The 14,623-nt window shown below is 29.0% G+C and overlaps 1 long non-coding RNA gene across 1 annotated transcript; it reads left to right on the forward strand.

Moving 5' to 3' along the window:
* Positions 1 to 3,434: 3,434 nt before the first annotated feature.
* LOC114932236 (uncharacterized) lies at positions 3,435 to 5,069 on the forward strand. Its single transcript, XR_003819846.2, has 3 exons — positions 3,435 to 3,488; positions 4,577 to 4,727; positions 4,906 to 5,069. It is a non-coding gene; the product is annotated as an uncharacterized LOC114932236 (long non-coding RNA).
* Positions 5,070 to 14,623: the final 9,554 nt, after the last annotated feature.

A 14,623-nucleotide genomic window follows, 5' to 3' on the forward strand; every position in this document is an offset into this window, starting at 1 on the left:
TATCCTCTGCTCGTCCCCGTCCAACTCCTATTTAAAAAACTTTATCCCCCCTCTACTGTCCAACTCGAAGAAATCCAATGACCTTTCACACATACCTATACACGCCTACTCTTAAAATTAACCTTATTGCTAAATTGTAATGTCCAATCGGGGTATTAATATTAAAATAAATATATATATATATATATATATATTCTCACACACCCTGTCCGTTATAATCCCGATTGATGACCTCTGCACTTATGTAACACCCGCGAGATATACACACACACTCACATTGTGCATATAAGGTTTTCGTGTAGTTTAAGTATTAGATATGTAAATACCTTTTCTTCTTTTCTAATTTCATTAAAAATAATTATATTAAACTAGATTTTTGGGATGAATCTGGACTTAATTATTTAAACAAAAAAGACAACCACTCTCATTCCTTTCCATCCTGGAAGTCGCACAGGGTCCCATCCCACGCAAAAGAGATTTAATTCTCTTGCTGAAAAGGGACCACCGAGCAAACTGCCCTTTAAATTGAGTAAGAGTCACCCTTGCGGTCGCTGACCTATTGCGGGGCCCTTCGTACGTTTGCTCGGGTCGAACAGACGCACCGTCTAGTGTCGTTCGACATCAGTATAGTTACGTTCTTCCTTCGACTCTTCCTTCTTATTGAGTCGGGACGTAACACTATGAAAAAAACACTTAAAGAAATTGAGTGATATAGCCCAATTAAACAGATAAGAAACTGAGACTCACCAATCCAACACACGTCAAAAGTCGAAGAACAACGCACGACCGTCACGTTCGAGAGTCTAAGTTAAACTGAATGTCAAGAAATAAGCAGACACACGAAAATCCCAAAAACAAAAATAATACAGATTGAGCAAACATATCAATATGAGTAAAAAATTACACGGTCGGCATATTCTTTAAAATCGATAAATAAGCAGAATGCAGATTTTCGGTATCCTCCTGCTTATTAAGGCCATTTTTCTGTCTCTTAATGAATAACATCTCCGACACAAGTCTTTTATGCAAAAAAGGTTGTTCATCCAAGACTTCCACATTATCCCAATTAAATTTATGTCCCTGCAACCGATGCTCAGTAATAACAGAAGTCTGGTTGGTATTTCTGTTGATATGATTTTTATGCTCTTTAACACGAGTGGACAATAGTCTTTTGGTTTGTCCGATATAAGAAACGTCACAATCAGAACACGAAATTTTATAAACAACATTATTATGTGAGGATCTTGGTAATTTATCTTTATGAACTTTAATATATGTTTTTAATTTATTTAAACCAGTATAAGAAAGTTTAACATTTGTGTCCCGTATTGTGTTTCTAAATCTTTCAGAGAAATTTCGGACATATGGAACATTAAAAAACGAGACTCGAATATCAGACGTCGAATCCGAAAAACCTTTATTATTTACATTAATAATATCATCTTCTTTTTTATTAAATAAATATTTTAATCTGTCATGAATTGTTTTAAAAATAAAATCTATTGGGTAGCCGTTATCAATTAAAATCTCTATTATTAACTCGAGATTATTCTTGTGGAATCTTGGATGAGAAAGACGAAAAGCTCTGTCAGTCAAATAATAAATTATGCCTCTTTTGTGAATAAGAGGATGATTAGAAGTATAATTCACAAATCTTCCCGAAAAAGTTGGTTTGTGATACCAGTCAAAAATTAAAAACCCGTTTTCTAAAATTAAGGTCACGTCTAAAAAATTCAATCTATTGTCTGTTCCCTCCTCCAGTGTAAATTGTAATCTCCGATGGTATGAGTTGAAGGTATTTAACACTGATGTCTTCATAGAGGAAGGAACAGCCAATGCAACATCATCTACATAACGAACGTAAAACGGTAAATAAAACGGAAGATTTCTGATAGCCCAGCATTCTAAATCGCGCATAGTCAGATCTACTATTATCGGAGACAACGGAGAGCCCATGGGTGTGCCAAAAGTTTGTTGGTAAATCTTACCATCAAAAGTGAAAAAAGTAGAAGAAAGCACAAACCGAACTGCCAATAAGAACTTGTCACGTATAGAGCAATTATTATTTATCAAATCCCATCTGTGGGAAACACTATCAATCGCAAGCTCGATAGGGACATTGGTAAACAACGAAATAACATCAAGTGATATCAATTTACAATGATTATCAATGTAAACTCCGCCATATTTATCTACTAATTGGAAACTGTCTTTAATATAACTATCAGCTAACGGAACAGAGTCAAAAATAATTTTACGTAAAAATGAAGCGAGAGAATATAACGGAGTGTTAATAGAAGAAACGATGATTCTCACAATGGGCAGCCCGGCTTGTGTATCTTTGGAAGTCCATAGGCCCTCGGCAAAACACCATCATGTTAGCGCGCGATAATTATTGGCACTAACCTTTTTTACCTCGTCGCTGACTGGATTCGCGGTCCTCAGATCTATGCCAGATGGATGGATCTCGTTCAATTTATTATAATTAGTCAGGATGTGTGTGAGGATATATATATGTATATTATGTTCCAGTAAATGTATTTATTTGCGATCCGATGTGTATATATACATATATATATATATTGTAGATTCGATACAGACGCCGGAGCTGCTGGTAACGCCGCCAGAATAATTACTTTCCCTGATTGTCAGACCGTGTCAAACTGTGTAACTGTGTAACTGTATAACTGTATAACTGTCTCTCGCGCTCAAATATCCTCATTTTTATACTCGCTTGTCTAAAATATTCCCACCCCAAAGCACCGGACCAATCGGAGTAATTTTACATAAAATCGTTCGGTGCTCGCGAAAACAATAATTCTTACGAACGAGAGAGATTAGGTTGACGGTCGCACAAATAAATAAAAATATAACGCATAATAAAACTAAACCGTCTAAGGACAAGTAAACGAAAATATAAATAAATAGATTAACATCTCTCTCGCTTTCCTTTCCCTTATACATACGGCAACAAAGTTAAAAATATATAAAAATGCCTACAATCAGTACAATTAAGCGCTTTATACGTCCTATTAGATATAAATTCGCGATTCTTCCATCTTACGAGAACTTCGTGGAGACAACTAATTAATTTTCTAATAGGATTCTTCTAAAATATAACAACATACGTCTTATTGTCATTAAGCAAAGTTAACATTTTATTATGATAATCAGCCTTATCGAGTGCAACAGTTACATTCCCCTTGTCCGCCCTTGTAAAAATTACATTTGGATTGTCCCGTATGAATCTCCTAGTAAAACCAAGAGAATCGACAAGCTCTCTATCTGCATTCTGCTTATTTATCGATTTTAAAGAATATGCCGACCGTGTAATTTTTTACTCATATTGATATGTTTGCTCAATCTGTATTATTTTTGTTTTTGAAATTTTCGTGTGTGTCTGCTTATTCCTTGACATTTAGTTTAACTTAGACTCTCGAACGTGACGGTCGTGCGTTGTTCTTCGACTTTTGACGTGTGTTGGATTGGTGAGTTTCAGTTTCTTATCTGTTTAATTGGGCTATATCACTCAATTTCTTTAAGTTTTGGACGTGTTTTTTTCATAGCTTCGCTATGGGCATGTCCACGCATTACTTCCGTCTTTCAACGACTGGAATTGATGAGAGGCTTGTCATGTGATGCACGTCATTATGTCTAATTTGGCTATGACTTTATGCGTTATATAATTGCTGAGTTTTTTAAAATCGATAAATAAGCAGAATGCAGATAGAGAGCTTGTCGATTCTCTTGGTTTTACTAGGAGATTCATACGGGACAATCCAAATGTAATTTTTACAAGGGCGGACAAGGGGAATGTAACTGTTGCACTCGATAAGGCTGATTATCATAATAAAATGTTAACTTTGCTTAATGACAATGAGACGTATGTTGTTATATTTTAGAAGAATCCAATTAGAAAATTAGATAGTTTTCTTATGTACGTATTTCTATATTTATATCTTTTTTTTTAATCTGATATTTCTGATAACGTAATGTTTTTTAAAAATAACTTTTTATGTTACATACTTTGTTTATTTTTGTGTTGACAGTTACTGAAGATAATCCCAAGAAAGGATCGAAACGTATAATTAAAATAATTTTTTGTCTTAGTTTTGTATATCTTTTTTTTGTTTTTTACTTACGCCTTTATCACCCGCGTTGCGGCTCTTACTGGCCTATTATTGAATTTTTATCATGCTAATTTGTTCATTCAAGTTAATGGCGATTTATTTGTACACTTTATGCAATTTCAATTTTGTCTATTTATTAGTTAATTTATGTTATGATTTTCAACTTAAAAAGAAATAAATTTTGCTTCGAACAAAGTTTTTGTTTATTTTTGATTGTATCTCTTTAAGAAGGGCTCAAACGTGATTTTCTTATTCTTTATTTTTGACTTAATTTCACTTAACGTATTCATTCCCCAGAGATGCGGCGTAACATATGATACGCTCTGTATATTAAGAATTATCTATAAATTTTTCGGTTATCTTTTTGTTCTTATTATACGTATACATACGTAATTTTATATTATAAAAATTTCATTATGATAATAATATTTTTATATTATTCACAGCGTTACGAAAAATTTAGAAAATCAACGATGTTTTTGCATCGCGAAAACAACACGCAAGAAATATCCAGATTGCCTCGTCAACAAACTATTGCCATTCCGGTATCCATTTACTTATTTAACTTCATACTTCAGACATAAACTTATCGGAATGGTTAGTAATTTTTTGTTTATGATTTTTATTAACTATAAGTTGTCATAAATATTTGCAAAGATATAAAGGAATGAATTACATTTTATATTTTTAGCAAAAAAATTGTACAATCTCTCTTCTTTTGTAATCAAAACTCTGTTTGTATTTAATTTTTCTTATGTTTAATTCACTTTTTCAGATAGTAGACAGATTAGAATCAAATATATATATAAGAAATACACATTTCATAACCTATTCAGGATTAATCCAAAATAATTACAACATAGCAAGACATGGCAATTTAAGGTATAGCATATTAATACCTAATATAACATATTAAGAATAACAGTAAGAAAGAAATATCTTTTTGATGACACTTATAATTACATATGAACTGTAATGTCCATTAATAAAAGCAACTGTAATTTATAAAAGTCGTTATATGGGTTTATTTAAACAAATATTTTTAAAAGAAACAGTTAAAGAAAAACATTTTACAATTTCTCATTTTTCGCTTTGTAAATAATAAAGCCGATAAATAAAAATGTACAATATGCAGTCACAAAATTATCATATATTCACACAACAGATCAATCTGTAAATAGTTGTGTCCACATAAGTTCAGATGTTATCGACATATAAATATATATGTGTCATTCAATATTGTTGCGGACTATTTATTGACGACACTATAATGCGGAGGGAGAAACCTTCTTTATGGATTTTTGAGATCCCATATGCTTTAGGTAACGATTTGTCACTAGATCTAAGTTGATAGTATTGTTTAGACGTGATACACTCTTGATCTTGGTAATATTTAAGAATTTTGTTTAATTCACTTTCAATCTTTTTTGTGGGATTCTCTTTTATAACCTTATATGTATTATTATCACTTAGAATCTGGTTCATTTGTCTAAAGTATGTGTCTTTTTCTATTGCCACTGTAGTGTTCCCTTTGTCTGCATGTGTGAATATGATTTATTGATGTAATTTTTTATATTTGAACGTAGATTTATACATACTTTGTAAATGTTTTTATCAAGAGGTGAAAATCGGAAGTATTTTTCAAAAAAACTTTCCAATTGAGGGATCACTACCCAGGTAGCAAGCTGACGTCATTAAACGTCAAAATGACGGCATTTTGATGTCAAATGATGTCTTTGTGATGCCGATGACGTCATTTTGACGTCAGCTTGCTGCCTGGGTAAATTTCTTATTTTTTGTCGTGTATTAATATTAACCTTATGTATATTACTTTCCACGTCTTTTATAAATTCAAAAATCAATTTTTCATTATTCTGAGGAAAAAAAGAAACAAACTGTTCCCCTAATTGTATAAGTTTACAGTGTTCAATCGGGATGTCAACTTGAGTAGTGTTCACAAACTATTTTGTATTAAGTTTAAGTAATACCTCGATAGGGTTGTTATATCCATGCTTTGACATAAATGAATAATATTTTTATATATCGAACGACATGTACACCAATTGTGTTTTTGTCATAACTAATAATTTATTTGTCGAGTTATGTACGTATTTATGAAGTTATTACACACATTTTTCTGTTATTTTTAATAGGTAATATATATAAAAAATTTTTTTACAAAGCAATGTATCGTCGAAATTATAACAATAATTGTTCATAATTAAATTTATAGTATTTCGTAAGGATTAGCGGCTGAAGATGACATAAGTAAATGTTCGAAACGTTCCGCTGTGTATGATATTTCAATAATTAATAAATTGTCAAAAAATTTGCTCCAAAAAAAAGGCTTTTGTTCAATTATTTCGATTATATATATTATTATTATTCGAGCCGATCTTTTTTTGTATTATATAATTGTCATTTTAAAAAGAACATTTGTTTTTTTTTTAATAACACTTCTTTCAAAATCGAGAGTGTCATGAAAATGCATTACCTGATAGACTCTTTCATCTTCAAAGGGATTGTATTGCAGTTGAAAAAAGTTTCTTTAAAAAAAATATAAGTTTTGTCAAAGATATATATATTTGAACTCGGAATTTTTATAGTATTCCATAATACTTATAAAAAAAAACTATATGTCGATAAAAAATCAATGATCCTGTAATAAGAAATTAATTAAGAATTAACGGGGAATAAAATATAAGAATTATATAACATTCTTCTTCTTTTTGTCCTTTAATACTAATACAATAATATGTCAAAATGTGTATGATACTTATTATAAAAGTTTTTTGTAAATTATTCAATTTTTCTTATGGTACATCTTCCAACTTTATTTTCTCAAATGACTGTTATAACATAAAGACAGTAATAAAATCGATGACACTCATGTTACAGTGTAATTGTATCCTTATCGTTAGTTCGAAAAACTAATATAATTTTTACTTAACTGAATTTATAAAATTCTTTGACACAATGAGACATTGTATAGGATTTTAATAAAAAATTACAATAAGCAGAATACGGTATATATATATGAGTTTGAAATTTATATACCGAACGGAAAAATTTTTATACAAAATAAGACAAGTCATCTATTGTTGTCGCATTTAATCAGTTAATATATCTTATTTTGTTATCCTTATCTACTCTAATTATTGTCAAGTAGTTATGTAGTAATTCCTTAATAGAAAAAACATATGCTTTTGTATTTCTATTTAATATGTTTCTGTAGGCCATTTATTATAACCAGTTGTAACAAAAAGGTTGTTTTTAACTAACAAGGTTTCAATATTTGTTAATCATTTTTTATTTGCCATCGTAAAAAATATTAGTATAAATAATTTTTTAATTAGTATAAATAATTTTTTTAAATATTTTAATATTAGTATAAATAATTTTTTAGTATAAATAATTTTTTAATATTCTTTTAACACTTTACGTATGAATGCGCAGGAGAATTTCCAAATTTTGAAATTTAGAAAAAATGGATTAGTTTATGGAAGAATATGTTGACGAGATATGCGTTGGTACAGATGAATAAATAGAATAAAATATTAATAATGTCATATTTTAATAACTGCATAATGTAAAATTTCTCTAATAATATTGATTTAATAATCATTATTTTTCTCATGCAAGATATTTGATTATATGTCTATAACCAATGGTTATAAAATATGTTCTTGTTCATTTTGTGTTTAATTTAATTTTAATTTTTAATTTTAAACTTATCTCCAATTATATAACCGTTACAGTCTCACTTTTCGCCTTTAAACCATCCGCAATTACTTAAAAATAATATTTTTCCGAGAAGATAGTAGCGTTTGTGAATTCTGTTATAATATGCGTCTTTATCTATTGTATTAAGATTTAATTTCATACTGAAGATGGTCCAAATAAAATGAAAGACCGAAACGTTTATGTTATTATATTATCTTGTATTATAAAGAATAAAAATCTTTGGCCACAATAACGGCTTCGGCTCTCAGCCCCCTTTTTCTGTGATTTTAATCTTACGAGACTTTGAGTTAACTTTTTATGAAATATGTATTGCAAAATTATAAAGACAATTATATATGCGAATGCACAAAACAAACGAATATAGATCACAATAGAAAGCATTTTTATTTTATTTGAGACAACGTAATATATTTTACTATTGTACTCAATTTCTTTACCTTTTCTCTTTTTGTGCGCATAACGTTTCACGCAGCAAGCTTATGGGAAGCCGAAAGGACCCTTAGATTTTCAGGTAAAAATTCTTCAAACGAAGTGGACAAAGCATGAAGAACGTTTCTAGCGTACATTACATTCGCACATGTGCTCTCTCCAAACGACAAATATTATAGTTACGAGTTTTTTCGCAGTGAATTGGTGTGCCTCAAGCAGCTGAAAATTAATTACACAAATATTATCCTTTGTAATCATTTTAATTTACATTATTTTGTTGTATTTGAAAGAATCCTGTTCTCAATGCCTACTGAAATAACGTCCTTGCCTGAGGAAGTGATAACTATCATTCTCGGCTACAGTGAAATTACTATTGAAGATGTCATTAACTTTAGATGTGTGTGTAAGAGATTTCAATATGCAGCCAAGTACGACAAGTTTTTCGAAAAGAAGCTTTTTGAGAGGTACTTTTTTGTCATTTGTATTTCGTAACCGCAAAATGCATCGTTTTCGTTAAAACGAATATTTAAAAAGAATAAAATAAATATACAAAATGTAAAAAATAAAAAATATATTAAAACAAACACATACAAAAATGTTAATTTTCAATATTAAAACGCACAGGAAAATAACGAAATGAAAAACAAGTCAGAAAGCAGAATACTCGCGATTACATTTCAAATATTCTCTTCAATTATTCAATTTATTAAGTTATTAAAATTGTTACATTTTGTGAAATTAATTTTTTTCTTAATTGAAAATTTTTTTAATATTAGATAAATATTTAATAGATGAAATTTTTTTATAACCATTTTTTTTGTCTTAATATATACATATATTATATTATATATCATATTTATTAGCATATTTTTTCATTTATTTTTATATTATAATAAAAGTATATATATCGGGTGTTAGAAAAGTGTCGTATGCTTAGTGCCATTCGATAAATAATGGAAATCTAAGAATAAATGTCTAATATCAGTTTTCAATGCAATTAATAGTTTCACCGCAATTGATTATTCTAATCAGTCAATTTTTAGACATAAAATATAAAATTTTTTTTTGATAGAATATATTGTGAAATATTCAATTTTCGGTAATATTACTTTAATACTTTTATGTACAAAATTGAAAATTGAATATTTCACAAGATATTTTACATTTTATGTTTATAAATTTACTGATTACAATAATTTATTGCGGCGAAAATATTTATTGCATTGAAAAATGGTATTAGATATTTTTTCTTCGATTTTCATTCTCTATCGAATGGCACTAAGCATACGCGACACTTTTTTAACACCCTGTATATATATATAATATATATATATATATATATATATATATACACTTATATACAATATAAATTACTCGTGCGAAGAAATAACGATACATATATTAAGAAAAAACTCATTGTCACATTTGAAATTTCGAGAAGAAGAACTTTTTAAAACAATAATGTAAGTTGAAAGATTTTTCAATTTTTCTCTGATATTAATTAATTCGCGTAAAATCTCCACAGAGAGCATTATTAAATGTCGCAAAACTTGGAATCTCAGACCAATCGTCTTACTTATTCATTGTTCATCAGCGAAGAATCGTTAACTTTGTATTTTAATATTTGAGTTTTATGTATTGAAGAAGACTGTAGTGCAGTCGAAACGTTTACGTTGTATATTGTTTCTCTAATGGAATGAGAATTTAATTAGGGTAAAGTGGGATGTTGTGTGCCGGGTTTTGTTTCTGGACCATAACTTTCTCAAAAATGCATATTGTTGTAATGTTAAACATTCTATTTTTAGCTTATCTTATTGCCGAAGAACCTGTAATAGCAGTTTTTTGAATTTCGCAAATTTTGAAATTGTTTTCGAATTCTGAAAAAAAGTGTAAATTTGGGATTTTGAAAATTTGTGGGGTGTTGTGTGCTCGACTGTAAATAGTAGAAAATAGCATTTTTTGATAAATGTTCTTTATTAAACTTTGAAAAAATGAAAATATACGTTCATAATTATAATAGAAAAAAAGTTTAATCAGTTTCAGCCGCTTCGCATTGAGAACAAGTGAAATATCCTGTTTTCATATTTGCACACTTTAGATGAACAGCCCGATCGCATTTATTGCAATGAATTGCGTTATTTCTGTTCAGTTTTTTAGGCATATTGCGCATACAAATAATGCAGAAGTCGACGTCCTCCTCATCTGATGATCCAGAGGGAGGAGTTTTCGTTGCCGGTACGGTTTGCCACCGTCATTTTTTCTATACACCGAGACAATTTCATTCTACAAATATTATATGATTTGCTCACTGTCCGAATAGATTTATTTTCAATTGCAATTTCTTTTATTGCAGCAAGTAACTCAGTAATATTGGTCTTTGGCTTCGGCATACTTTTGTAAGTATTGCGAGGCATAGTGACTATGAAAATCCTGTGAAAAAAAAACAAAAATTAAAAAAAAGTAATAAAATTCCACTTCAAAAATTACTGCAATTACTTTACATTTGCATGAAAAATGCAAAGAATGCGTTAAAAATGTCTAAAATGTATGACACATGTATATGCTGCGTTGGTAAAATGTCGAAAATGGAGTGGCACACAACACCCCATATGCTACATTTCGAAATAGCCACCATAATCTCGTCACATGCTACATTAGCACAAAATCACTTTAACGATTTTGAAGGCAATAGTCCATAGATACTTTTAAATATCTGAAGATTTACCTGTCGCTTCACTTGCCTGCAAAATTGCGTGAAGAAGAATCGTCTAGAAAACTTTACGGAGCACAACGAAACGAGAACAATTCGTAAAACTTGTGGGACGCGTGCACAAGCGTCAGATGCTCATGAAAAGTGAGAGTAGGTCTAGAAACTAAGCTGACATTACGTAGATGACGTCATACTAATCCGACATGGCGGTAAACTGAGTGGCACACGACACCCCATGGCACACAACACCCCACTTTACCCTATTAATTAATCTTTATATCTTATGTAAATTTTGCTCGTATAGTTGGCTTACAATATTTATTTCTTTTAATTTCGTTAATTTATGCGAGCCTTTTATCAATTAATTGTAATATAATTCTTTTATTAATAAACATGTTAAATTATACTGTTACATAAATATGTGGAAAATAAAAATACAATAATTTGTTAATATAGCGACGTAATAAGATTGAAAATAAAGATAGCTTCTATAAAATTGTAAATATAGTTTATTTTTATTTACTTTATTTTACATTTGTAAACTACTAAAAATTAATTTTAATTTAAAATTAAACATATTTTATATTTTAATATATATTATCTACCTACTATATTTTTTGCATGAAAACGAAGAGAAATGATATTTTATTAGATTTATTCTTTGAATATTCAAATTTATTCTCCAAGTATTCTATTCTTTGAGTATTACAATGTTAAGAAGTTTATTATTTTAAAAATACTATACTGGTAAAAATTGACTAAAAATTACGAAAGCTTATTATATTGTTTCGTTGTTCGTATTTCAGATGGCCTTCTGCGAAGATGTTTTATGACAAGTATAAGGAAAATGAGCAGAAAGAATCTGAAGGAAACGTACTAGAGATAGAAGAAAACATAAATTTTATTCAAACAGGCATAAATTGTGTGAGAGAATTAAAAAATTATTTATCTGAAATACTTTTTGACCAGTATTGTGACCACACATTCAACGATAGTGATATAATTAAAATATACGAAGCAATAAAAATTAAAAATATTTTTAATCGTAAAAGCTGGAAAATTAAAATTTTTGAAAAATATTGTAAACCTAAAATGTGGATAAAAAAGTTGTTCATTGCTGATGAAATTAACAGTTTATTTATACAACATTCACGGTAGGATTCCTAATATTTATTATAGTGTTATTACATTCACAGATTGATGTATCATACTTTAATATTAATTAATACATATAATTTTTAGGAAAAGTTGTTGCGATATAATCGAAACATATTGCGATATAAAATGTCTCACTATACAAAGCTATATTCGGTAGGAACTCAGTTGAAAATATTGCTAAAAACACTTGGAGATCAGCGTTCGGAAGAAATCTTTACTCTCCTGGCACAGTATTTTCAACCTCGAAAAGATGTGCGTTACTCGGACGTAAAAACATCGTTGGATAGAATCGCACAAGGTGTATTGGATTGTCTCAAAAAGATACATCCCCACCATTCAATATTCTCGACGTCCACTGCAATTTTTTCCTATTGGGAAAACAACAATATTGATGATAATCATTGGAACGAGACAGAAAGTGTCCAGATCATGGATACACTCCAGGAATATATATTTGGTAAATTAAACTTTCGATCATGCAAATTGAACGATTCAAAATTGGAATACATGTGCATAGATAATGTAAGTCCGTATGGATTATAATATATTATAATTACTGGCGACATATATATATATATATATATATATATATATATTTATTATATTTAATATAACTTCTCATTCTTCTTAATTAATTTCTTTATTGTGATATTTGGCACAGGTTTTACAACATAAATTTGGTCAAGAAGTAATTGTATTAATAATATATCGCAGCGTAGCTAAAAGACTTGGTCTACGTTGCGATATTCTCTTGGATAGATACATCTCGAACGACAAGAGTACATATTGCCTATATTGGAAACTTAAATAGTAGGTAGAAATATAGGTACAGATATACAGGGTGTATCATAAGTCACGTCGCATATCTGAAAAATGAGTTTGTCAAATCATGATAAGTCGAAATTAGAGGATGATAAAATTACGTTTGAGCCTTCTTTAAAGAGTTGCTTTAATAGACAGCCCAATGCTGTAGCGAGTGAGAAATTCTCTTTTAAATCATGCTAATTTGTTCATTCAAGTTAATGGCGATTTATTTGTACACTTTATGTAATTCCGATTTTGTCTATTTATTAGTTAATTTATGTTATGATTTTCAACTTAAATAAAAATAAATTTTGCTTCGAACAAATTTTCCGTTTATTTTTGATTGTATCTCTTTAAGAAAGGCTCAAATGTGATTTTCTTATTCTTTATTTTTGACTTAATTTCACTTAACGTATTCATTCCCCAGAAATGCGGTAACTTATGATACGCTCTGTATATTAAGAATTATCTATAAATTTTTCGGTAATTTTTTTGTTCTTATTATACATATACATACATAATTTTATATTATAAAAATTTCATTATGATAATAATATTTTTATATTATTCACAGCGTTACGAATAATTTAAAAAATGAACGATGTTTTTGCATCGCGAAAACAACACGCAAGAAATATCCAGATTGCCTCGTCAACAAACTATCGCCATTCCGGTCTTCACGTATTAATTTAAATTTATACTTCAGACATGAACTTATCAAAATGGTTAGTATTTTTTTGGTTATGATTTTTATTAACTATAAGTTGTCATAAATGTTTCCAAAAAATATAAAGGAATGAATTACACTTTATATTTTAGCAGAAAAATTGTATAATCTCTCTTCTTTTGTAATCAGAACTCTATTTGTATTTAATTTTTCTCGTGTTTGATTCATTTTTCAGATAGTAGACAGATTAGAATCAAATATATATAAGAGAATGACGCATTTCATATCCTATTCGGGATTAATCCAAATGTATTACAGCATATCAAGATATCGCAATATAAGGTATTGCATATTTATACCTAATATAACATGTTAAAAATAACAGTAATAAAGAAATATCTTTCTGATGACACTTATAATTACATATGAACTGTAATGTCCATTAATAAAAGCAACTGTAATTTATAAAGGTTGTTATATAGATTTATTAAAACAATTATTTTTAAAAGAAACAGTTAAAGAAAAACATTTTACAATTTCTCATTTTTCGCTTTGTAAATAATAATGCAGATAAATAAAAATGTACAATATGCAGTCACAAAATTATCATATATTCACACAACAGATCAATCTGTAAATAGTTGTGTCCACATAAATTCAGATGTTATCGACATATAAATATATATGTGTCATTCAATATTGTTGCGGACTATTTATTGACGACACTATAATGCGGAGAGAGAAACCTTCTTTATAGATTTTTGGAATCCCATATGCTTTAGGTAACGATTTGTCATTAGATCTAAGTTAATAGTATTGTTTAGACGTGATAAACTTTTGATCTTGGTAATATTTAAGAATTTTGTTTAATTCACTTTCAATCTTTTTTGTGGGATTCTATTTTATAACCTCATATATATTATTATCACTTAAATTCTGGTTCATTTGTCTAAAGTATGTGTCTTTTTCTATTGCCACTGT

Source organism: Nylanderia fulva, unplaced genomic scaffold (assembly GCF_048542155.1).
Source record: "Nylanderia fulva isolate GAGA-0341 unplaced genomic scaffold, ASM4854215v1 Scaffold39, whole genome shotgun sequence".
Taxonomy (NCBI): domain Eukaryota; kingdom Metazoa; phylum Arthropoda; class Insecta; order Hymenoptera; family Formicidae; genus Nylanderia; species Nylanderia fulva.